At 39.4% G+C, this 27,282-nt stretch overlaps 1 protein-coding gene and 1 long non-coding RNA gene across 3 annotated transcripts in view; one reads left to right on the forward strand and one right to left on the reverse strand.

Moving 5' to 3' along the window:
- LOC113163140 (rho GTPase-activating protein 21) overlaps positions 1–27,282 on the reverse strand; it is an 89,448-nt gene that overhangs the window by 43,799 nt on the left and 18,367 nt on the right. The gene's annotated exons all lie outside the window — the stretch shown is intronic.
- On the forward strand, positions 11,901–15,163 carry LOC113163142. Of its 2 annotated transcripts, XR_003298876.2 has the most exons (5): positions 11,901–12,912; positions 13,166–13,185; positions 13,366–13,398; positions 13,665–13,697; positions 14,030–15,163. It is a non-coding gene; the product is annotated as an uncharacterized LOC113163142 (long non-coding RNA). The 2 variants fall into 2 exon arrangements; XR_004463407.1 differs by having other exon boundaries at positions 11,901–13,185.

Here is a 27,282-nt window from a genome sequence, read left to right on the forward strand (position 1 = left end):
TCAAGTGTGGCCCAGCTGATAAAATCCACTTGAGCGTGGCCACAGGCTCCTGTGAAATTCTACCAGTGGGTGTGGAAGGTGGTACTATCAATAACAGACAGGGTTTGCTGGTTGCTCCTCTTGTTGCTGTCTTGTCACCATTAGTGGCTGGGCATAACACAGTGCAGTTTGGTCTTGGAGTAACCCTGGTAATAATTCTGCAAGCAGCCTTGTGGCTTCACGCAACATCACATGCAGGGCCAAAGACAACACCCAGACTTTGGCTGTGGTGAAATAAAGACAAGGATGGAGAAATTGACAAGCTTTTCAGAGAGTGGTGTGGGGTTTTAAAGACCACTCATGAGGCTTTAAGCAAAAATCACATTAGTGGTGCGCTGAAATACCAACAGACACATGTCCAGTTTGTGGATTTGGAAAGCTTAAAGAAGCACAATTCAGTCTTTTACATTTACTTTTAAAGAAAACACTCACAGCTCACCCACAGAAAAATCCAAAAGCTAACAGCCAAAGTCGTGTTCCCCAAGTTGTGAAACTCATTTCAGATGTTTACATTTCTGCAGAACACAAGACAATGAAAACCAGGTTGCTTCATGATGCAGTTTCGTTTTAATCCATTCAAAGCTTAAAGTCCAGAATTTATTAGATGATTATCTGCAGCTCTGATTTGTGTAACAAAAGAAAAAAAGGCCTGTGGTCTGTAAGCAGCTGACAGGATCTCTGGATGGGGATTAAAGACACAAGGCCTCGATAGGGCCCTGAAAACTACAATAAGTAATTCTGAAGTCTCCAGTTGGTCCTTGTGTGTGACCGACTTCATGTTTCTGTGGCTGTGAATGTGTGTGTGTGATACATGGTGTCAGAAGAAAAGAGAAAGTCTTGCTTAGGCTTGATTTGGGGGTGGCTTTTCAGGACTCCTGGCGGGTGTAAGATCTAATCTGAACATGCTGCATCTGGGCTCCGCGAGGTATGGCTTACTGTAACAAAGGACTGGCTAATGAGGGCCAGGGAACAGACTGCTCCTACTATGCACCCACACCACTGCACATCTATAAAGCCCTTCTTCATGCAGCCCCCAGGGATTACCAAGGGGTATAAACCCCACCACTACCCCAGGAAAATAGTAGCCTGCCCAGAACTGATCAGGCAAACACTAGAGCAGGTTGATCTTGTTTTAAGGCAGTTAAGGGCCTCAATCTGAGTGAATGAGAGGCAATGGTCGAGTCAGGTACTGCATATGAGGGGCTGTAATATAATTTTACTGCACTCTCATCTGCCAGTATATTTAGTGTTTTGGAAGTTCGCATACAAAGCCCGTGGGCAAAGGGAGAATCTCAGACAGTAAATAAGGAAAAAGAAAGTGAGTGGGAGAAGCTGTTTAGCAGTAAAAGAAATCTAGAAAATCTGAAACAAGCTTAAAAACAACCTCCTCCATTTGGTTGGTTCAAATAAAAATTACATGACTAATTATTTGTATAGAGTAAGTGGGACTTCAACTTCACAGATTATTTTTATCAAATAATGTGGCAATTGTTTTATCTTAATCATTTTGTCTATAGTGGAAGATGTCTGTTTAAATTCCCACAGTCCAAAGAGACATCTTTAAAAGATTACCCAAGTTTGCTTAAAACTCTTCAAATGAAATACAAATGTTCATCAGCTGTTCATTAAACTAAAGATGTGCAACTTGATAGTGATGGATATCACTATACACATTCGCACTCAATTTTAATGTTCCTAACCTAATAAAAATAAGTCATCATTGTTAAAGCTGCCAGTATTAAAATCCTACAGCAATAAAATAACAGCTTTTTCTTAGGCATGCTTTTGTCATGAGGAGCAGGTTGGCCACAGCTTTCATTTTAAGAAGTATCCAACTCAAACATAACACAATTTCACACAACAAATCCAAAAGCTACCAGTTTAACTCTGTGTGAGTCATGCCCACGACATATTTAAGAGCCAGTGTAATACTTCTCTTCCACTGGCAACAACAAGTACCAAAATCCTCCGTTTGCTATGGAGACCATCTGTGTGGAGCAGAGGAGAAATACACGACAGCTTCAAATGTCTGGAAGAAAAAATATAGGGAATTTCCTTCACAACGGAGCAGAGGCTGCACCAAGAAGAGGTCATGGGTTGGACACTCACCAGAAACCTAACGGGGGAAGACAAAAGCTCCCCGGCCACAGGGGGTTTTGCTTGAGCTCAGTGTATTAGCGAGCTCCCTGATGAAGGAGCCCTGCTTGATCTAGACAATTGTCTCCAGAGGTCCCTAGACACCTTCAGACAAATGCCTCTGCCAATCAAGCATTCAGTACCATGCTCATTCACTCCTCAGCAGCTGCTCTCTAAAAGTGGGAAGAATGGAGCAAATATGTTTCTGAGGACAGTCCTGCCCTACCCAACTCAAACACTCTTGGAAAAAAAAAAACTCTGCCTGCTGATGTTTAATTATTGCATCTCTCTTTCTCGCTCTGACAGTTTTCCTCCGGGAGAAACTGAATGTTTATAGAGAGGTGAGATGGGAAATAGCCTCAGATCATTAGAAAGTGCTAATGAAGACACAGCTATACTCCTGTCACACTGACAGTGATGTGAGATAAACCCGTGTCCAGGTCAGTCTCTAGGTCAACATGCTTTATCTGATCTTGATTCTCAAACTTGCTTTAGTGATAAGCTACAAGACTACAACAGTAGTATTGGCTACACAATTACCTAACATTTCTGCAAATCATTCACTAGTTCCATCTTTACTTATAAGAAAATTAACTGATGAATTGATAGTAAATAAACAGTAAATCTAACAACAATTTACTGATTAGTAAATATATTCATAACATCATTAAGCAGTGTTCTGAACCACAGTAGCAGGTGTTGTGAGAATGACCAGGGGATTAACCTGTAAGAGTAGACTGGTTATAAAAGGGTCTGATTTAACACATATTTAACACATCAGACACAGGATTTGAGTGTGTGTGCGGTTCTACAGGATTAGGTGAACCTCCAGTGAAGCTGGATTCACCCTACATTAGAGTGAATCTATCCAGAACTACACTTCTAACACCATAAACCGGCCAGCCTGGAAAAATTTACATAGACGTCATCAATCAGAGACTGAAACACACGGACAAACACCTTGATTTAAATCGTGAGGCTCCTAAAATGTGACAATAGGACTTATAGACTAACCTGTCCACCCTGAATGTAAACTAATCACTCAGCCTTTCCAGATCCCTGAATGGCTCCTTTAACAAACTGTGACACAGCCGTTAGCCAACGTGTGTTTTATAAAGAGCCCATATAGCAGCGGTGTAAGTTGATCTTGGAATTCCCTTGGCTGAGGTCTGAGGTTGGACTGCTGTAGAGTCAGAGGAAGGCTGAGGGTGGAGGGTCCGCTCTGCACTGGAGGTGCATAATTACGGTGTAACTGGTGACAACACACACAGAGGGTGAACAACGTTCAGCCAGATGGATGCACATGGCTCTGTGGTGTTCAGTGTAACCAAACCTGGTTCATTAACATGTTTGTTAGGGGTGTAAAGATTCTACAAATATAACGTCAGTCCTGGGTTTAATAAAATCCCCAATTTTTTGGAAGGTGTTTTTGTCTGCAACATGACGGCCATCTCTATACTGGATGACCAACATGTTCTCACACTGCTACATGTGCCTGTGGCAGCACATCTGAAGTTTCAGTTATTATCAATCTTGCACTAACTAAACTAGCCTAACTTTTATCTCAGGCACAATCACTCAATCATAATTGTACCAAATAGTCACATGACGCACTCAGCTGTGGTAGGATAATGGTACTGACTCGTTAGAACAAAGCTTACCAAACTGTATGCACAAAGACAATACAAAGCATCATCTATTGCATCCAGCTCTTGCATCTAGAGACTATTCTGGTCAACTGGTGAAATATTCAGGAACTGCTATTTAAAATTCATAAGAGACTGGAGAGATGCTGGCAAACTCTAAAAATACTCTTTCCAACGTCATGGAATATGAAATATTCACGCCAACACAAATCCCTTTGCCATGTTCGACAATGTCATGTTTACCTCTTTCACAAGCAGCAACTGTAAATGGGTTCTAGCTACAATATGCTGCTCAGCACTGCTACCACAACAAGAGCTTTTTCCTCAATAATGAAGTGTAATTATTGAGAGTCGTCACATATCACTGTAGATCTGCAGAGGAAGGCCTGGCTAAACATGCAGGACTGTCTCAACCCTACAGGCTGTGCCTTTCATTCTTTGTATAGTGCTAAAACATTAGCTTGATTAGTGAACTGACGGAAAAGTACTGTTTTCTGATCAATGCTGAAGTAAAGTATAAAGTATAAATATATCTATATATAATTTTTTATTGTTATCTGGATAAAATAAGTAATTTGAAGGCTTCACCTTTGGTTCTGGAAAATATTAATCTGCATTTTCTTTTGCTATTTTGTAGATTAAACAAGTAATTGTTTACTTAATAATAGACAGACTTGTAGTTGGACAGTGCTTCTTTTCTCTTATAACCAAGGACTGTGATGATCTCTTATTTAACTTTACATAAAAGTAGACATTCATACACTAAAAGACATTTTGTACATTACTAAAGCCATTGCGTTATTATGAAGGCATTCAGTGGACTGTAACAGATTTGTTATAGGACAGATCTGGTATTGGTTATGTAGAGAGGCGCTCTGCACTGGAGCCAACACTGATGAGGGCTATGGGACACGCCCTTTAAACAACACTCACACATACTGAGCTCCGGGCTGACCAAGAGCTGTAAATTATACCGCTATTATGATCCAGCAATAGAGAGAGTGGTGAGAGTGAAAATGAGAGAAACAGACAGAAAAAGAGAGGCAATCTTAAGGCAACTGTTCACTGGGTCATTGTGGATGTCCGTAGTGTCTGACAAGGAATGATGGTCCTTGGGAAAACACCATTTCTCCCTTGTCCACATGGCCTGACCTGGAGCACATACAGGACTACATGTCTGGTCCTCCCCTCCTCCGTTCCTCATTTCCTTTCATCCCACATTTCCCTGCCAATGGGTGTGTCTTCTCAACTCCCCCATTTGCAGGCACCCTTCGCTGCACTTCATCAGACCTCCAAGTATAGCCACAGAGAATTCATCAATTGAGACGTTGACACACACACGCCCAGAAACTAAGTGACATCATGGTGCATCTCATCAAAAGAACCACGCTGGTGTTTGGATGTAAGGACTCTAAAAGCTCCGATTAACCACAGTCATATAGTTAAGATCCTGGTTTTGCAAACAAGCCAGTGTGTCACGATACAACTGAGCTGTGATGTGGCAAGGGAAAAACAAAAATTTTATGGCATGAGAAAACCCCAAAGGACTTCCTGGACAGGATCACACAGCTTTTTTTGTGCTTTATGGGAGAATAAATTTATTGACATGTCAGTCAGCTGATTTCTTATTGCTGCAGGGAAAGGCGTTCCTCTGCAGCATCTTGGAGAGGATGTAGGTCTGATTTATGTTCGTAGACCATTTCAACAATAATCACTATGTATATATATGTGTGTGTGTGTGTGTGTGTGTGTGTGTGTGTGTGTGTGTGTGTGTGTGTGTGTGAGTGTTTGAGTGTTTGAGTGTGTGTGTGTTCTCCCTGAAGCACTGAAACACAAAGATGAGGATATGAATAATATGACATAAGCAGCTGGGAACAGGGGCGAGAATAGGACCAGATTAGTTGCTGAGGGGTCAGTGTCCTCTGAAGGAATGGGGGTACCGGGAGCCAAGAGTGAGATAAGAATGTGTATTCACAGTGAAATCAGCAAAAACAGATAAAATGACAGCCTCAAGAGATGGACTTGGTTGAAAAATTATTTTTATGTTGCATAGCTGCTGTTAGCCAGTTAGCTGTCAGCCAGAACAGAGGTTCTGGGTAGGGTTCAAGAGAGTTCATGTGACCTGCTGCAGACATACAGTCAGACATGGGATTTATATAGGGCGGGGCAGGTGTGACTGAACAATAATGTCCTGTATTAGCTTAGCGGAGAAGAATGCCGTCTTCCAAGAGAGCGCTAACGTCACCTAGAGGAGAATAGTTCTGGGCCTCACTTTCGGCGTGGTAGCATGAAGCCAGGCATGCGTGTTGTATTGACAAGCGTCGTACATAGGAGCCCATCACCCAAACATCAACTTGGATCAAAGAATCCTTTCAGTACTGACTGTTTACCCACGAAAGCATCTCCTTTAGCTGCTGACATGAGAGGCTCTTTGCAGCTACAACAGCCCGTGCTTCTCTGTTTTTCTGTTCTCTATGCAACAAAACCCAGTTATGTAATAAGGACCTGGGCCAGATGAGCTGAAGAAAAGTCCATTTAGCTCTCCGCCCCTCTCCCCACAGCGTGGAGCAGCTCACCTCATTATTCACTGGAATGTTTTCCTCCCATGTTTGTCCAGGGGGGCTGATACCCCAAGGCCGCAGTGCTGACGAATCTGTGCCCTGTGTTTGTTTGTCAGTATTTTCTTAATCTGGGGTAAATTCCAAGCTGACTGATGAGTAACCCTTTAGAGGAACTATGTAACAGTCACTCTTCTTAATAATTGTTCTTCTAGTGTGTGTGTGTGCCACATACACCATTCACTTAAATAAAACAAACAATTATGCATCAAGGACACATCTTGCTTTGCTTGCCACTAGAAAACAGCCACATATACGTTTGTCTACACAAATATAAATCTTCCCATCAAACATTTCAAAATACTAAAGAAGGAAGCATGTATTGATGCTACTGCAACACAGGTTCCACTTCAGGGTTCTCTATAGCTGTTCTCTGCATCTGTTTCACTGCAACCCTGAACTTATCTAAACATGACCCTAAGGAGCTGTATGCGAGAACACAAATGCCCAAATCAGTTGGACCAGACATTCAACAGATGCCAGCTCCGTAATAGCAAATTCACAGTAAGCCAGTTGACGGGTGTTTCTATCGTGCAACTCACATAAAACCACAAGAATACAACCAAAAAGAGAATACCTTTCGCATCATGTACCGCCTCTTGCTCACTCTAGCTAGGCGTTACAGAGTATTTCCGGTAGGTGAGAGCCGTCTGACACAATCTCCTGCTGTGTGTTTGTGTGAAAGGACGACTACATATGAAATAACAACTTAAGAAACAGGCGCCATGTAGAAAAAGGTATAAATCAGAAACATTTCAGTCCACTCAGCCCATAAACATGTTCATGAAATGTGTTACAAAGTGCGTCTAGTGCCATAAAATGTATCTTTGCTGAACACTCCCATCACCAAATTACTGACATCTCACTGCTTGCACTTGTTCCTTTGCATCCTGTTATCATGCTGATGTGAACATAATTAGTATAAAACAGAGGGTTTTAGTAGGAATTTTGTTTAGTTCAAAAATATATTTCTGACTGGTTTGGAAAGTGTGGGAGTTTCCATATTGTCGCATGGCTGTCATTATCAATACATGATGTGTACATATTTGTGGCCACAGAACAAAAGCTGCTGAAAATCACAAAACCATTTAGGGGAGATTCATTCAAGGATTACATATACAAACATTTTCTGCAGACACAGTAACCACCTTAAATCCAAAATACAATCTAAAAAGCAGATCAGATTGACGGAGGACATAAATTAGCTTTTAAAACTATGAAATAATTGTTTTTTGTTAATTTAACTGGTTAAAAATCTGTGATTCAGCATCTATTGTTTGTGCTGGGATGTGTGACCTTATGTGTTACTGTGACAGAGGGAGTGAAAGGCCTGTTGGTGGTACTGCAAGCCCAGATTGAGGGCCAGATGGCTCCACCAGCAAACTCCACTGGCTGTCACTTGCTCGTGTGTGGGAGGAGGGGCAGAAATGTGTATGTGTGAGTGTATGTGTGTGTGTGTGTGTGTGTGTGTGTGTGTGTGTGTGTGTGTCATGACGCCGAAGAAGTCAGTGGTGGTGGGGCTGAACTAGAGCAACTGATTAAGCATTAAATCGGTTTCTAATCTGTTGGCGGGAGATTTCTACTGGGGACAAAGAGGACTCTTGTATGGCACCCACACATAATAATGCTAAACAGAAAACAGCGGTGGTAAACAGCAAAAACACTGACAAGCACACACAGACACAGGCTAAAGATGAAGGGTTCTGTGTGAGCAGCTACAGACAAGACACTTAATGTTAATAAGATCTTACAGAGATATGAAGGGACTGCCCTTTTTATGTAATGTTGCAAAAATTCCCAACAGGGTTGGTTTTATTTAACAAACATGGAGTATTTCTGCTACTACTTGCACAACTGTGCAAATGTGTTTTTATTTTTAATCCCGCTTTCTACAACTAGAGAGACTTATCGTGTCAGTATTACATCACAGTAAAGAGCATCCTGTCTTTAACCTGCTTGGCTCTCCAGTCAAGTAGCAGTTAGATGAATAAGTTGTTCTTATATCTGTGGTGTGTGTCGGTCGTCTTTGAAGTGGCCATCAAACTGCAAAGTGGCACCAGTAAGAGGGCTGGGGATTGTTGACGGGGCAACAAGTCATGATTGAATGGTGAACAAGGAGAAAGTAAAGAGGCAAAGAAGCACAGAGTTAGCTAAATCTAGAGCTCATTTGCTTAGCACATTGCAAGTCTAAACTGGCAAGGACAAAAGGTAACAAGACAGCTTGACATAGATAGCTAGCAACCGTCAAAGGATGCCCAGTGTGCACCGTATAGGTGCAACCACTCTAATCCTTTTAGCAGAGCCAAGATCAGCTTCTATACTGAGCAAACCTCACTCAGTCAATCCCATTGACAAGAATGTTCCACCGCGGTGTCAGGAATAGTGGCAGGAGTCACTCTATATCCCTACTCTGCTGCCTGAGGCTTTCACTGCAACAAACTGGTGGCAAACGGAGTACTGTTTCTTGTTCTTGAAGCCACTTCTTTTTCACAAACTTTGCTTTAGATATGTGCATCATAAGGTACCTAAAAATGCATGCACAGAGCTTCATGTAATGCCACATCTTGAAGTCTAAGCCACTTTCTCAGGATAGGTACATGAATCGCTCCGGTGGGGATGACCTTTCAGGAACAACTCAGGACTAGGTTAGATCCCATTCTGCTCAAAATATGTGAGACTATCCCAGACGTTTCCTGTAGCGCGGATGTGTTGTGACCTTCGCCCAGGGCATGCGCTATGTGAGTATTAATGCAACAGGCAAATGCTGAGAATGAGGCGACGTCAGCCTCTGTAATGTGAGACCTCAGCACCAAGGGGGAGAAGAGATGAGGGGAAAGGGGAGATTAGTACTACAGTATCCAGGTAACGGTCATAAACACTTTCCAAGCAAGACTGAGCATGGAGAAAATCAAAGCACTGCCTTTATAATGACAAATGCTGACAAAGACCGGTTATTGTCATTGTTAAATAACAGAAGAGATTAAAGTATTCTGCATGCTGTGTGTGTGTGTGTGTGTGTGTGTGTGTGTGTGTGTGTGTGTTTGTGTGTGTGTGTGTGTGTGTGTGTGTGTGTGTGTGTGTGTGTGTGTGTGTGTGTGTGTGCTCGTATATTGCACCTGTCAAAAAATCATTGGCTTCGCACTCTAGTATCAGACTGCTGATCCCCTGAACTGGCTGTCAATTCACATCCAGAAAACAATTACAACTAGATAAAGCATTTCCTGAAGAAAATGCACTGTGAATGCTGAAACGCTGAATCGATTCATGAAGAACTGCTGAAAGTTGATGAAGAGAAACAGGAAGTGTTTTAACAGAGATAAACATATGAAGAAGAAGATAAAACAGCTGAATGTTAACTTAAAAAAGCTGAAATAAATTTGAAGTTAATTAAAGATAGCTGAATTTATCTAAACAGTTAAAGGTAAAGTTAAATGTTTAGTTAAAAAAGCTGAAATAAATTTGTTGAAGTTGATAAAACATTGCTGAATTTATCTAAACAGTTAAAGGTAAAGTTAAATGTTTAGTTAAAAAAGCTGAAATAAATTTGAAGTTAATTAAAGATAGCTGAATTTATCTAAACAGTTAAAGGTAAAGTTAAATGTTTAGTTAAAAAAGCTGAAATAAATTTGCTGAAGTTGATAAAACATAGCTGAAGATATCTAAACAGTAATTTAGATAAAGACTGAAACGTTTTAAAACGCTGCTGAAATTAGCTGAAGAGAAACAGGAAGTGTTTTAACAGAGATAAACATATGAAGAAGAAGATAAAACAGCTGAATGTTAACTTAAAACAGCTGAAAACGATTTACTGAAGTTAATTAAACATAGCTGAATTTATCTAAACAGTTAAATTTAAAGTTAAATGTTTAGTTAAAAAGCTGAAATAGATTTGTTGAAGTTAATAAAACATAGCTGAATTTATCTAAACATTTAAATTTAAAGTTAAATGTTTAGTTAAAAAAGCTGAAATAAATTTGCTAAAGTTGATCAAACATAGCTGAATATATCTAAACAGTTAAAGGTAAAGTTAAATGTTTAGTTAAAAAAGCTGAAATAAATTTGCTAAAGTTGATAAAACATAGCTGAATTTATCTAAACATTTAAATTTAAAGTTAAATGTTTAGTTAAAAAAGCTGAAATAAATTTGCTAAAGTTGATCAAGCATAGCTGAATATATCTAAACATTTAAATTTAAAGTTAAATGTTTAGTTAAAAAAAGCTGAAATCGATTTGCTAAAGTTGATAAAACATAGCTGAATTTATTTAAACAGTAATTTAGATAAAGACTGAAACGTTTTAAAAAACCCCTGAAATTAGCTGTAGAGAAACAGGAAGTGTTTTAACAGAGCTAAACATATGAAGAAGAAGATAAAACAGCTAAATGTTAACTTAAAAAAGCTGAAATAAATTTGCTGAAGTTGATAAAACATAACTGAATTTATGTAAACAGTTAAAGGTAAAGTTAAATGTTTAGTTAAAAAGAGCTAAAATCGATTTGCTGAAGTTGATAATACATAGCTGAATTTGTCTAAACAGTTAAAGGTAAAGTTAAATGTTAAGTTAAAAAGAGCTTAAATAGATTTGCTGAAGTTTATCTAAACAGTAATTTAGATAAAGGCTGAAACGTTTTAAAACGCTGCTGAAATTAGCTGAAGAGAAACAGGAAGTGTTTTAACAGAGATAAACATATGAAGAAGAAGCTAAAACAGCTGAATGTTAACTGAAAAAAGCTGAAATAGATTTGCTGAAGTTAATAAAACATAGCTGAATTTATCTAAACAGTAAAATATTCCAGTTACAGGTAAAGTTGAGATTAGATTAGGTAAAAATAGCTGAAAGTATGTAGAAGAAACTGAAGCAGGTTGGCAAAGAGACTGTAAGAGATAGGTATCGTCATAAAAAGTGAACCACCTGGGAGCCAAGACTTTAATGAACCACTAGTGTGAATTTTATATTTGAGGACTGAAAATTGTGGTCACAGGACACAACTCCAGGTCGGTCCAGTAATGCAACCAACACAGGTGAAGCAAACGTTTGCATAAGTTGGCTCATCAAGACCATAAAGAACAGATTCTGATTAACTTCAAATAAATTCTTGGTCTCACATCAACTCTAATTCTACACAGCACAGTGACAATAACACAACTGGACAACACAACTTCTTATTCTGCCCATCAACAGGAGTTAATGCCCCGTCCCCCCAACCCCCCACTAGACAACTGAGTGTGTGTCACACTCAGTCCGTCAGTCACTATATCTATCTATCTATCTATCTATCTATCTATCTATCTATCTATCTATCTATCTATCTATCTATCTATCTATCTATATATATATATATAAAATAAAATATAATCAAGAATAAAAATAAAATATTAATAAGACATAAACCTACAACAGCATATGTATTTAATTACTATAAAATTAACCCACTGAGCCACAAGCATCAATTCGTGTCGTGTTTTGGATGTTAAAATTCACTTTATAATGTTTTTTTTTTTTTTCCTTGAATTGCCTAAAAACTGGACTTTGTCAAACGCCGGAATTTCCGAGTGCCCCTGAACTCCACATGTATTTTCCTCAGCTTCGCGCGAAAACCGCCGTTCATTCCTTTGTTGTCTTTGCCGGTAAGTAGTCGATACTGATTCTCTTCTCAGACATTAATGGTTTTTAAGTTTTTTAAACATAAGTATGAAAGTTAAACATAATCGAACATAAATCAAATCACAAAAGTCCACGTCAGTGAGTATTATCTTAAAGGCGTAATTGTCAATAAGTTAACGCTAGCTAGGTAGCTTTCTAACGGGCTAGCGCTAACTGGTAGCGGCTAGCGAACAGCTAACGACTATTGCTAATGCTAGTATAAAGACATGTTAGCGGGTGAGACTACTTAATTTTTTAATTTTTCAACTGAGAGCCGTTTAAGCTTTTACTATGAAATGAACAAATGAAAAGAGTTGTAAAAGGTTCTGTAAGTTTCAACTGTTTCTGTCAGCTCAATAGCTCAAGAGCATTTTCCCACTGCATAGTAAGTAGCAGCTCAACGTTACAGGGCTCTACTTGACTTGACTCTCTGTTCATTCAGTGTCGTAGGAACTGGAACTGGTTTTAATTCTAAGTGGTTATTTATCAAAGTAAAGAGACAAGTTTATTTTCACTAAAGTTGAGTTAATGGAGACTTCTTCAGGGCTCGGAGCGTTAGAGACAGACTTCTCTCTGACCAATCAGCGTTAGAGACGCTTCTCTCTGACCAATCAGCGATAGAGACGCTTCTCTCTGACCAATCAGCGGTCCACATTTTTCCCGCCACCTTCCAACTGTTGCTATGCAGTGGAAACTCTCTGTACAAAGACTGAGATATCTGTGTAGTGTCCATATTTCTATATCTAGTGCTTTTAAAGTAGTTACTGTACATAGACCTGAAATATTGTTTCCTCTTTTAGACAAAGCATTTGGTGTGTGCACAATTGTTGGTAAGTACAGAAATAAACTGTGACTGTTTAAGGTGTTAATTTGTAATTAACTTGCTAACTGAGCATAGCAGACAACAAAATGAGAACTAGCACATGACACAGAGACATGTTTTAATGCACATCTGTGTTTTATGTGACTTTGTAATAAATCAGAGTTTAATAAATGTAGAGATGATTTATATTAAGTTTCTGAAATGAATCTAAACACAGCTCTCTCTCCCTTCCTCGGTTTGCCGGTGCATCACTGTGTTAGTGACTCCAGAATAACTGACTGTAAGTTAACACACAAATAGTGCACAGTTTGGTTCTTGATACAGAATATTAATACAGGTATTACTCCAGTAATAACCAGTCTTTATCAGTTATCCATCCTGACATGTAGAGAATTTATGTTCATTTCTGAAATGAACCTAAACACAACTCTTTCTCCCTTCCTCATATATCTCCTTGTAGCCTGCTCCCGTGGACTCCAGGCCAACTCTGACCGTAAGTTAATACAAACTCACACTGTTACAAGCAGCACACAGTTTTGTTCTTGATTGCAATCTAGAATGATCTCTCCATCCAGTATCAATTTTCATTACACAAATGGCGCACAGTTTGGTTCTTGATAAAGAATATTAATACAGGTATTACTCCAGTAATAACCAGTCTTTATCAGTTATCCATCCTGACATGTAGAGAATTTATGTTCATTTCTGAAATGAACCTAAACACAACTCTTTCTCCCTTCCTCATATATCTCCTTGTAGCCTGCTCCCGTGGACTCCAGGCCAACTCTGATCGTAAGTTAATACAAACTCACACTGTTACAAGCAGCACACAGTTTTGTTCTTGATTGCAATCTAGAATGATTTCTCCATCCAGTATCAATTTTCATTACATACAGTAAATTATCCACCATGATAACCGTAAGTATTAAAAGGATTGAGCAGCAAAATGTTTGATTTATGAAAAAAGTTTTGTTTCACACCACAATAGGAAATGCACATGAGTATGAGATGATTGCTTAAATATTGTCATATCAAATTATTCAAAGCCTAGACTTTGAATAAAGATTGACATTGTACATGTTTATTTTCCTACTGATTTCTTTCTTCTTCTTTTTTTCTTGCAGGTGCTGTGCAGTTCCAGCAACCCCTCTGTCTGTCTATCCCTCTACTCTATAGCCATGAACTCTGTCTTTGCCCTTCGTGGCCCCTATGCCCTTCGAGGCCCCTAAAGCCCTTTGAGGCCCCTATATTTTCAAGAACAATATTTCAAGAACATACTATTTTCAAAGCATTGTCTATACAAGAACTATTTTCAAAGCATTGTCTATACAAGAAATATTTTCAAAGCATTGTCTATACAAGAAATATTTTCAAAGCATTGTCTATACAAGAAATATTTTCAAAGCATTGTCTATACAAGAAATATTTTCAAAGCATTGTGTTTACAAGAATTATATTCACAGCATTGTCTTTTTCAGGAACCATATTCACTGCAGTGTCTTTTTCAGGAACCATATTCGCTGCCTTATTTTCATATCTTATCATATTGATTACTATATTCTGCCCTATTTTATTGGTCTCAGGTCATATCATCTTTTCCATTGGCTAAATAAATTTTTACAGTAAAATTTTCATTGCTAATTGAAAATTGGAATTTATTGATTTAAATCATTAAGTAAGATAAAATCTCTTTAAAATTATTTGAATATATATTTGCTATTTTTTTTCTTATTTGTCATTGATCTCCAATTGCTCAGCTAAATTTAAACTTTTATTACTGATAAAACGCAGCCATAGTTACATCATTGAACAGGACTGAAAAACACAGAGCACCTGTAGCTGTTCCTGAGTCTTACTGCTGTCGAGTGTTCCTCACTTCTCCAGGTTTGTACCCAGGTCTGTATTGAAGCAAATATCTGTATAACTGTTGGAAAAGTTCACCTGTTGTGTTAAAAACACAAATAAAACAACAGTTGCAGCAGGAGCTGTATTGATTGGAAGTGACTGTTTCCTGACTTCCTGACTCCTGAGTGTCGTCATCAAGTGGTGGAAGCTGCTCCAGAAGCTCTCATCTCATCAGTGTCACAGCTGTGACTGAACATAAACTGTTAACAGTGAAGTGAGACTAGAATAGTATAAAGGTTATTCTGCTGGTAAGTGCAAAGAGTTGAGCACAGGTCATAGCAAGTAAAGGATCCACTACTGATAATAGACTATTGTTCTGAGGATTAGTGAAAACTATTATCAACACAGTTGGACTTCATTCATTCATTTGTGTGATTCATATTTAAATTTTTTTCATTCTCAATTCACTAAATTAAAGACTTTTAAATTTGTGAGCTCTTTAAAAGCTTATTACCCATATTGATTTAAGTAAATTGGATAGTTTTAAATCCCATAGTAACAGAACTTTCAACTTAAACGCAGGCTTTAAAAAGTGAATCTCAGCTCTACTGAAGTCAGTAAGACCAGTTGTATTGTTTTATATTTGTGAATTTGAAACACGATGCCGAGGAAGAGTAAGAAGTCTCAGGCTGTAAAACTGCAGTGGAAGAAGCTGAAGGAGTCTGACTGTGCAGCAACACGTGAAGAAGCTGAATGTCCTGGTTCTGTAAGTGTACAAGAGGCAGGTGTACATGATGAGAAAGCTGTGTCAAGAGGTTCGTATGATGATACTGTGACCAGAGGACGTCAGAGTGATGCTGTATGTGTAGCTGGACCTTCTAACACACACCAGGTAAATGACAGAGGAGAAAGTGTTCTACATGTACCAAAGGAAAAGAGAGGAAACCACAGTGACCCTGCATGTGTAGCTGGACCTCGTCATGCACACAGTGTAAACCTGGAAGATCAGCCTTCTGAAACACGTGTACGTGCATCCCGCAGCCAGGCTTCTATGAGGTACGGTAGCTCCAGAAACAGCCAGTGTACCTGTAACTCGCTGACCTTTCTAGCATTCCTTCATGAGGATGAAAACCTGACCAGAGCAGATCTTGACCTTGTCTTGGATAAAGGTGATGTGATGTATAAAGAGGCCAGAAAAAGGTTTCCTGCTAATATACATCTGGCAACTGATGAGCTCCCTGATGAAGCTTCTGCACGCAGACATGTGTATCATGTAGACATGACACAACATTCTCGCTACGGCACATTTGGAGGACCTTTACCTGGAGCTGTGGACAGTTTCCTTGACCTTGAAGCAGGTTTGAGCTGTTTGTTATCAGATGTGGAGTACGCATTGCTGCTGATGACAGGGTTATGTATCGCAGTGTTCAGAACCAGATCAAACAAGTACGGGTTTTTTGATCCTCACTCGAGAACAGCCTCAGGTTTGCCTCTACCTCTGGGATCGAACAGTACTGGTACCGCTGTAATGGTCACATTCACACATCTCAGTGATATGATTGACAGGCTCACCAGATGTCACCACATTTTGGGCACACAGTCCTCCTGTACCTATGAACTGAAGCCGGTGAACTTTTACACCCTGAATGATGCTATCCAACAGACTGAAAGCAGACCTACACCTCACACAGCTGTGACTCCTGCTCCATTGGATGATGCTACTACTAAGTCAAACTCTACCACCACTGGTCTTTGTGAAAACACCAACCCTGAGATGCCCAGTCACACCACATCTGTTACATCACATGACAGTGAGTCAAGCTCGTCTACTGCAAAGACAAATACTGGTGATCTCCACAAATCCTCTTGTAAGCTGTCAAAACTTAGTAAAAGCAGAAGGAAGAGGTTTAAAAGAAGACAGATGCTCTCAGAAAAACTACCACAAAGAAAAGAGAAGCAAAAAAGGAAAGAAAATGAAAGGTATGCTTCAGATGAAACGTACAGGGCAAAGAAAAAATCCTACGTCAGCAGGAAATATCAAAACGATCCTGAATTAAGACAAAAGAAAAAATGAACAGAAAAACCCAGTACAGAGATGATGTTGGTTTTAGGCAGAAACAAAAACACTATATAACTGAGCGATACAGAGGTGATGTTGCTTATAGGCAGAAACAAAATCAGTACACTAAACAGTATATGACAGAGCGATATAGACATGATGCAGATTTTATGCAGAAACAAAAACGCTATATAACTGAGCGATACAGAGGTGACGTTGGTTTTAGGCAGAGACAAAATCAGTATACTAAACAGTATATGACAGAGCGATACAGACATGATGCTGATTTTATGCAGAAACAAAAACGCTATATAACTGAACGATACAGAGGTGATGTTGGTTTTAGGCAGAAACAAAAACGCTATGTAACTGAACGATACAGAGACAATGCTGACTTTAGACGAAGGCAGCGATCATATATGACTCAGCATTATCAACATGACCAAGCATTCAGGATTCGACACAGAGAACTCATGAAACAACTGATGAGGAACAGGTATAGAAACAATCTTGCATTCAGGATTATGCACAACATGAGATGTGCAATGAAAGTAAAAAGGAAATACAGACGCTTTAATATTCCTACACGTCCACAGTTTGACAACAGTTTGATCCAAGAGGCCACAGCTGTTTTCAGATCTCAAATAAAGGCCGGTCCCACTTATGTGTGCACTGTCTGTCATAAGGCGTCATTTCCAAACCAAGTACAACTGTGTAAAAGATCAGCGTACACTAAAAATGAAGATATGGTTTCAACTTGCCTTACGGGAAAGTATGTTCACGTTTGTAATGATGTCTGCACAAATGAACAACAGTGTAAGGTGCCTGATGAGAGAAAGAAAGAGTGGATTTGTCACACATGTCATAACCATCTTAAAAAAGGAGCCATGCCACACCTTGCTGTAGCCAATAACTTGGAGCTTGCTGAGATTCCAGCTGAACTGTCTGATCTGAACATACTGGAGAGACATCTCATTGCAAAGTGCATCCCATTCGCTAAGATTGTTCCTCTTCCCAAAGGCAGACAGAGAGCAATACACGGTAATGTTGTATGTGTCCCATCTGAGGTCCAGGAAACAGTTGATGCTTTACCCAGAGTAAGAAGTGAGTCCCAGGTCCTGAGAGTGAAACTGAAGAGACGCTTGTGTTACAAAGGTCATCAGATGTTCCAGACTGTAACCTGGTCTAAACTTGTGCAGGCTCTGCTTAAACTCAAAAACATTCATCCAGAGTATGAGGACATAGTTATTAGAGATGATCCTGAGTTATGTGATCCAACACTTCCAGATGATGATGATGATGATGGTGGTGGTGAGTGTGAAAAAATGGATGATGCTGAATATGGGGAAGATGATCTCATGCAAATAGAGAGGTGTGAAAATAGTGCACTACAAGAAAATGATTCTGAACATGAGCAACAACACACTGACTTGCTGCCACATAACGATGATCAACCTGAGGAGCAGAGCGTTGACACAGAACAGGAAGGTGACATGCCTAATGGAGGTCTGGCTTTAGAATCATGTCTGCAGCCGCCTGATGTTGCTGAGGAGATTTTATGCTTCAGTGAAGGGATCTACTCTGTTGCTCCAGCAGAAAGAAACAATCCAGTGAGCTTCTTTAAAACACCTAATCTGGAGGCCATGGCTTTCCCCGTTCAGTTTCCTACTGGTCAGAACACTCTGGATGCAAAAAGACCCATAAAATTAACACCAAGCAAATATTTTAAATCAAGGCTTTTCTGTATTGATGAACGCTTTGCCAGAGACACAAACTATTTGTTTTTTGCACAGTTTGTGACTGAAATCCACTTGGCTACTTCCAGCATGACCATACAGTTACGCAAAGGAAAACCTGTGACCAGAGATGGACGCAGAATAACATCTAGAATGTTACGAGATAAACGAGAGGTTGAGAAACTGGTAAGGAACAAAGATGCTATCAGATTCATGCAGCCACTCAGAGGAACACCAGCATACTGGGAGAAAACAACCAAAGACCTTTTTGCCATGATCAGACAGTTGGGAACTCCTACGTTCTTTTGCACATTCTCAGCAGCAGAAATGCGTTGGCCTGAAGTGATTGAGGCAATAAAACATCAGCAGGGTGAAGAAGTCAACTTTGATGAGCTGAGCTGGACAGAAAAAACAGACATACTGAGAAGCAACCCTGTCACAGTGATGCGCATGTTTGATAAACGTGTTGAAGCCTTGTTCAGAGATTTGATCTTATCAAACGCTGTCCTTGGGAGAGTCGTGGATCATTTCATAAGACTTGAGTTTCAGAATCGTGGTTCCCCTCATATACACTGTCTTCTGTGGGTAGAAGGTGCACCTGTGTTTGAAAAAGATGATGATATAACAGTGTGTAATTTTGTGTCCAAGTACATGACGGCTCAGCTTCCTGACCAACGCACACAACCAGAACTGTACAAGAAAGTCACAGAAGTGCAGGTACACAGCAGAAACCACTCAAGGTCCTGTTTCAAATACATCGGAGCTGATTGTCGTTTTGGGTTTCCCAAGCCACCAGCCAACAGGACGATGATTGTAAGACCAAAAGAAAGAGGAGATGAGTCAGTGGCACTGGATGAAGCAAAGAACAAACTCAGACCGTTGAACAGACTACTGAATGAACCTGAAGTCGCCTCCCTGAGTTTAGAGCAGCTCCTCACTCGATGTGATTTAACACTCACAGAGTACGAACGATGTCTGTGTTTGGTGATGAAATCCAGCAAAGTGATACTGAAGCGTGATCCAAAGGACTGCTGGGTAAACGCATATAATCCACATCTGCTGGAAGCCTGGGATGGAAACTTAGATCTGTCGTACATCTTAAACCCTGGAAGTGTTGTGGTGTACCTGTGTTCATACATGTGTAAGAACGAGAGTGGACTGTCTGAGTACCTGAAAACAGTCATTCAGAACTCCAACACAGAAAGTGTCAACGAATGTGATGAAATGAGGGCAGTCATGCAGGCATATTCAAAAAAGAGAGAGATCAGCGCTCAGGAGTGTGTGGCTCGTGCATGTGGCATCAACATGAAAAAGTGTTCCCGTGGTTTCGTCTTCATACCGACTGATGACAACGCAGTGAAAATGAGTCATCCCATTTCACAGTTAGAGGACACGACACCAGAAAGTGAGAATGTGTGGATGACCACTCTGAATGACAAATACAAGTGCAGACCAGAAACTCCAGAGTTTGAGGTGATGTGCTTGGCTGACTTTGCAGCTACATGCAGGTTTGTCTATGGGCAACAGAACAAAAGCAAAGACGTTTTGCCACTGCTGAACGAGATGGGGTTAGTTCAAATGAGAAAACATGATAAGCCTGCTGTCATCAGATTTTACCGTCCATCAGAGAAAAAACATCCTGAGAAATTCTATGGAGCATTACTAAAGCTGTACCTTCCACATCGATCAGACCTGGAGCTGAAAAGACCTTACTTACCCACATATGAGTCCTTCCACAACAGTGGCTGTGTACGACTGCCATACTCTGAACATCCTGAGACTGTCAAGGCCATCGTCAAACGAAACAAGAACAAATATGAGAAGAACAGTAAAGAGATTGAAGAAGCCATTGAAGAGTATGAACAGAACAGAGGTGTGATTGACGAATGGTGTAATCTGGCACCTGAGTCGGAACTTGTGAGGTTGGAGTGTAATGATGAACTGGAACAAGAGAGAAACAGGATGAAAGAGAACAGGAGAACGTTCCAGACTACAGTCGTCAGGCTAATGTCGCAACAGAAGTCCGAGCCATGAGAGAACCCCCTGCTATCGATCCCACTGTGCTACGGCAAATGTATCAGAATCTGAACCAGAAACAGGCCTGTGTCTTCTATAGAGTCAGAGACTGGTGCATAAAACGTGTGTGTGGTCTGAATCCAGAGCAGTTCTTCTTCTACATCAATGGTGGTGCTGGAACTGGAAAGTCTCACCTCATCAAATGCATCCATTCAGAGGCCTCTAAGATACTGAGCAGACTGCCGAGACACTGTGACGAGGCTGACATGTCAGGTCCCACTGTCCTGTTGACGTCCTTCACTGGAACTGCAGCCTTCAACATATCAGGTACAACACTGCACTCACTGCTCAAACTGCCGAGAAGCCTGAAACCTCCATTTCAAGGACTGGGTAACCAGCTGGACGAAGTCAGAGCAGACCTGTTAAATGCTGAGATCATTGTCATTGATGAAGTGTCCATGGTGTCTAAACCTCTTTTTGCCTATGTTGATGCCAGACTCAAGCAGATCAAAGGCAGTTACAGACCATTTGGAGGAATGTCTGTTTTAGCCGTTGGAGACTTTTATCAGCTTCCACCAGTGAGACAGTCCAAACCTCTGTGTGTCCACGACCCATCGCAGATCGACCTGTGGCAGGAACACTTCCAAATGATCACTCTCACTGAGATTATGCGTCAGAAGGACGACATGGCCTTTGCGGACATGCTGAACAGGATCCGTGTGAAGGAAAAGTCGGAGGAGTTGTCAGATGAAGACAGAACCTTGTTGTCCCAGGCTGTCACTGAACCGAGTCTTTGTCCCACTGACGTCCTGCACATTTTTGCAACAAACAAACAGGTAGACAAACACAACACAGCCACACTGTCTCTGCTCCACACTCACACTGTTACCATTGATGCAGAGGATTACAAAAAGGACCCACAGACTGGTAGAATGTCTCTCCAGACCACACCACTGAAAGGAGGTAAGAACGAGTTATCAGACACACTACAAGTTGCTGAGGGTGCTCGTGTTATGCTCACTAGGAACCTCGATGTTTCTCAGGGTTTAGTGAACGGTTCGTTTGCCACTCTTGTCAGGGTTGTAACCTCTGGAACAAACTCACATGTCACTAAGCTTGGATTACAGATGAATGAAAAATCAGCTAGAAGGAATTGTCCTACTAGAGCAGCCGCAGACGACCTTGTGTACATAGACAGAGCTGAGGAGAATCTGAAGCAGAAAGGAGTTGTACGGAGACAGTTCCCCATCAAGCTGGCATTTGCATGTACAATTCACAAGGTTCAGGGTATGACCACAACATCAGCTGTAGTGTCACTGAAGCACATCTTTGAAGCTGGCATGGCTTATGTTGCTCTCAGCAGGGTGACGTCTCTCACTGGACTACATCTACTGGACATGGACGAGAGGAAAATCTATGCCAACCCAGAAATCACTGCTGCCCTGGAAACCATGAGACAAGTGAGCTTGGATGAAATGATGCCTCTTCTTCAGATAAGCCCCACACTGAGCAGACATGACACTCTGACCATTGTTCACCATAACACAGAAGGGCTAGCATCTCATATCACAGACATAAAACACCATCATGAGTTGTGTCTTGCAGATGTCTTGTGTCTCACAGAAACTCATCTACAGGGTTCCTTTGTTGCAGAGAGTCTCCATCTAGACGGCTACAACATGTTCAAAAGGAACAGGCACCTGTCCTACACACGGTTTCCAAACATGGCAAACAGAGGTGGAGGTGGAGTTGCTGTTTATGTAAAGGACCACATTCAAGTGCATGAGAAACAGTATGTACATAATGTGACTGACCTTGAGTTTGTGGCTTTAAAGGTTGAAGCTCCACTGCCTGCACTGGTTGCTGCTGTCTACAGACCTCCTGACTACAGCTTACCATCCTTCTTATCTAACCTAGGAAGTCTTCTGGAGGCTCTTGAGATCATGGACTGTCATCCTATTATTGTCTGTGGTGATTTCAATGAGAATCTTTTGTCTCATGCTAGCAAGCCGATACTGGAGATGTTCAGGTCCAGAGGATATGAACAGGTCATCACTGCTGCTACCACAGAGAAGAACACACTGCTGGACCTCATTTTCATCTCACAACCAGGCCAGTATCGTCACTGTGGTGTCCTGAGAACTTACTACAGTTATCATGATCCTATGTTCTGTGTGCTGTCCTCATGAAAAGGTCAGGTGAGTTTTACAGAAAACATATGTGATTTACTAGAACGTTATGTAAAAGTACTGCATTACATGGAGTATTAATACCAGTACAACGATGACATAGAGACTAACAGAAAATGATGAAGTTGATTCAATCATGCTAAAAACAGTTTTATATTAACAATACTTTTGTCTTTCCTAAAACTTATGTAAGAATATTTACCAATAATATCATGAACCAGTTACTTTGGGTTGAAAGATAGAAGTTACAGATACAGCAGTGTAATCAAGTCTAAAACAAACTAGGGGGTCCTCTGTACAGCCTGGCTTCAACACTTTGCCAGGCTCCAGTCTCACTGAGGCTGTGAGGGCGGGAGGGTGGACCAGAGGATCCCCTAACACCTGAAAAACTTGAATTCACTGTTGGACTGAACAACTGACCAGTTACAATTCTTTCTTCCTTAAAGAATATTAACTACAGCGTTCTCTGTTCTGGCAGCTCCAACAACATATAACTGATTATTAGTGTTACTGTTGTGTTTAAAGGTCAGGTAAGGGTTAGGTAACGATTATCATGTTACATTTTTAGGTGCCACATTATAGTAAAACTTTAAGTCTTAGTCTAATCATCGAGTTGTACAACATATTGTTATATTTAGTGAACAGAATGAAAACTTGGTTTGGTAAGTATTTATCAGGGTTATTGATTACCGGTAATATTCTCGTTCACATTTTTTCTGATCTATCTTTCTATGGGTCACACATTCGCCATGTCTTGGCCTGTGCATTTATCAGGGTGGGTCTGGGTCTGGGTTGGTAAATGCACAGGCCAAACATGTGTTAGTAGCTGCTGTACACAGCTGCCAGCAGACTTTTAAATCAGATACATCAGAACGTATGTGTTCTTGGTGTAACACATACGTTCTGATACCTACCAGCTGATACCCCACTCTTTTCTTTTTCATAATTATCATTTCCTTCCTTATTATCTGTTTTCTACATACTAACTAATACACTATATTGCCAAAGTTTTGGCATTTCTATTCTTAAACCTACGGATTAAGATTAAGTTTCTATGCATCTAGTTTGCAAAATAAAATAAAAAAAAACAGAGGAATCAACTTGTTCCATGCAAATTAAATAATTCTTTCTAAGAAGATGATGATTTCAAAAAGTAGAGTGGCAAAGTAGAGTTTTAAATCTAGTTTAAATAATTACAGTGGGTATCAGTTCGGTAGGTGAAAGTCTTTTCACATTTGTGTGTTCAGCCTTGGGCTAATCTAAACCCTCCAGTAGCCTCCTGTATAGCACAGCAGTCATAAGTTGTACAGATTTCAAATAGTAAAACCAACTGGTTTCTTCAAAACAGACTCTAAACTGTTTATAGCATCATATATAATGATTTGAATGAGAAATCCTGTCCCATGTTGATCTTTATATGACTGACAGTTCATGGCTGCTGAAACTTGTAGATATGAACTAATGGGGTTTTAGTCCAAGTCTAACCATGATGTGCAAACACTTTGAAGGTAGGACTGAACAATACTGCACCAGAACAATCAGTCACTATGTATCAGTAAAATCTGATTTGTCACTACCATGTTTTTAGGGAAGAAAGATTTTAAATGGTGCCATTACAAACATAATACGACTTGTCTTAGACATTACACACATTTTATTCAAAAAAACAATTAAAAGATGGTTTAAAAGAAGGATGTGGAGACATCTGTTAGTTACAGTCCCTCATTTGAACATAGAGCATTTATCTAGTGCTATTGATGCTAACTTAAAACATATTGTTCAGTCCTGCCTTACAGTATAAAGGTATTAGAAAATACAAATACAAGTAATTTATACATTTATTTTTTTATAGTGGTAGATTTCGATGAAGAAACACTGACTGGTGATGTCTGAATGGTTTATTTTTTTATTATTTGGTTTCTATGTTTTTTAAAACAAATACCATTTCAAATGTATGCTAATGTTATTTTTGTGTTTTAGATTTATTTTATTGTATTTGTTAAATGTTTTATAATGGACCATTGAGAGTTTAAGTTAGAAATTTAGGTTTCATTAGATATGTGACAATTCTAACCTATTTACTTTTTATATTATTTTTCCATTCTTATAGCACAAAGTGACAAACTATAAGTTTCATTTGTTTACTGACAAAAATGCCAGTTCTTCATGTAATTTTTTTACTGATACCTATCAGCTGATACTCCACATTCCTGTCCCACCTCCTGTCCCCAATAGACTGTATCTGTCCAGATACTATAATTTATTTTTAGTTTTAATTTCTTGGAGAGGAGACGTAGCTCTCCTGTGTCCTATGTGACGACATTTGCACCCTTTGCATCGCTGGCTCCAGCTCTGTGAGGATCAATAACACAATAACCAAGACGAGATCTCACTGCAATAGACCACACTGCAGCACCATGTTAGCAGTCAATCAAAAAAACAGACTCTTGTGGACCACACAGAGGAACGTTGTACCACCTGCTGGTCCCTTTAATTCTTCAGAGCAGAGGATGAGATGATTCCTACCAGCCTTTACCTCACCTTCCTTACTCGTCTGGGATGATAACCAGTATGTTCTTCCAGCCATGCTATGTCTTCTATACAACATAAGATGCTACTATAAGGTCAGGGTTTACTTCTCAGCACCTTGAGTGTTTTTATTTATCTAATAATTTGTGTAAAATAGACAGTTCTGATGACTGTGTTGTGTATTTTTTTGGGATTTCTTATTATACCCAACACTATGTCAGTGTCATTCAATTAAATTTTTCCCTCAGATCTTCTTCCACTTTGCACTGAAGATTCTCAGGAGTTTCCTAAATGTCTCCTGGTCAACACTGGAAACTTCTCTGCAGCAGGGTTCAAGGTGCTGCATAATGATGTGTGCTTAACTTAATCACAATACAAGCATTCAGAGTGTTGTTTCCTCAACTTTTATTCTTTATACATCACATATTTTCTAATTTTTACGTACGTTTTGTAATACGTTTGTAAGTTGTAATGCATTTATTTCCTTTTACTTACAATATAAAACATATTACTTTTTTTTTTTTTCCAGGATCAGCTCCATCTTCTTACCTACACATCACAATGTGGACAACAGTCACTTTATAAACAGCTCAGTGGGGTCTAACTAACATCTCTGACCAGTGATCAGTCATCTCTCAGTCATTTGAGACTAACAGGAACTTCTCTGTGCAGCATCAAGCTCCTCCTAAACATCTTTTAAAGGTATCATCTGTATTCTTCTCTGCTTACCAGACCTGTTCGACTTAGAACACTAACAAAAACATTGCAGGAATTGCATGTTAGCATTTACATATACAGGGATGGCAGAAGTGAAGTTTCTAATTCCCCTTTCTGTTTCAGGCTTCAGCTACACTACGTCAGACATTAAGCAGACGATTGGAAACTGCCACTTGAAATGTGAACTGTGTTGAAAGTTGGACTTTGGACTTACGATATAAGAATCTGCTTCAGCAGTGATCCAAAGTATACAGTGATCTAAGGACAAAATTTACACCAGATGATTTTCATTGATTACAGTACAAATAATTTGTATGTATTGTGCATTCTATGACAATGAGTTTTTCTTTGTTTTATTTTATCCCATATCTGTCTTCTTTTAAATGATAAAAGAAACAGACAAACAGGGAAAACTAGTCACATCAGTTGCTTCATGGAAATCAACTAAATAACCCTTTAAACATTTAACAATACATTATTCAGGCTTTCTTTATAAACTGTTATATAATAAGAAATACACTGTGGATTTTGGCTTTTCAAATATTATTTTTAAAGATTTGCAAGGTTATGTTAACATGTAAATAAATAAATTATTACAGATATTACTGAAAAATAATTAGGTCAAAGGAATTTATCAACTGGTCAAGGCAGATGGCCGCCCACTCTGAGCCTGGTTCTACTGGAGGTTTCTTCCTCTAAAGGGAGTTTATCTTCTCCACTGTCACCTAGTGTTTGCTTAGTTGAGGTTGTTGGGTTTTCTATATAATTCTGTATACATGTTATATTTTGTAAGTTCTTAAAACCTTAAACACTGTAACAGCAGGATATTTGTGGGGTGTTACAATGATTTGTGATATGTTGCTATACAAATAAAATTTAATTGAAATTTGTTGAAATGATTTTCCAATAATTGGGAAGCTATATGGATATAATTGATAATTGTATAATTATTCGATTCATGAAGAACTGCTGAAAGTTGATGAAGAGAAACAGGAAGTGTTTTAACAGAGATAAACATATGAAGAAAAAGATAAAACAGCTGAATGTTACTTAAAAAGCTGAAATTAATTTGCTAAAGTTGATAAAACAGCTGAAAATATCAAAACAGTTAAAGGTAAAGTTAAATGTTTAGTTAAAAAAGCTGAAATAAATTTGCTGAAGTTGATAAAACATAGCTGAATTGATCTAAAATATAAAATTTAAAGGTAAAGTTAAACTGTTTTGTTAAAAAAAAGCTGAAAAGCAGAAGAAACTGAAGCAGGTTAGAAAAGCCGCTAGCTAAAACA

Source organism: Anabas testudineus, chromosome 2, assembly GCF_900324465.2.
Source record: "Anabas testudineus chromosome 2, fAnaTes1.2, whole genome shotgun sequence".
In the NCBI taxonomy this organism is placed as follows: domain Eukaryota; kingdom Metazoa; phylum Chordata; class Actinopteri; order Anabantiformes; family Anabantidae; genus Anabas; species Anabas testudineus.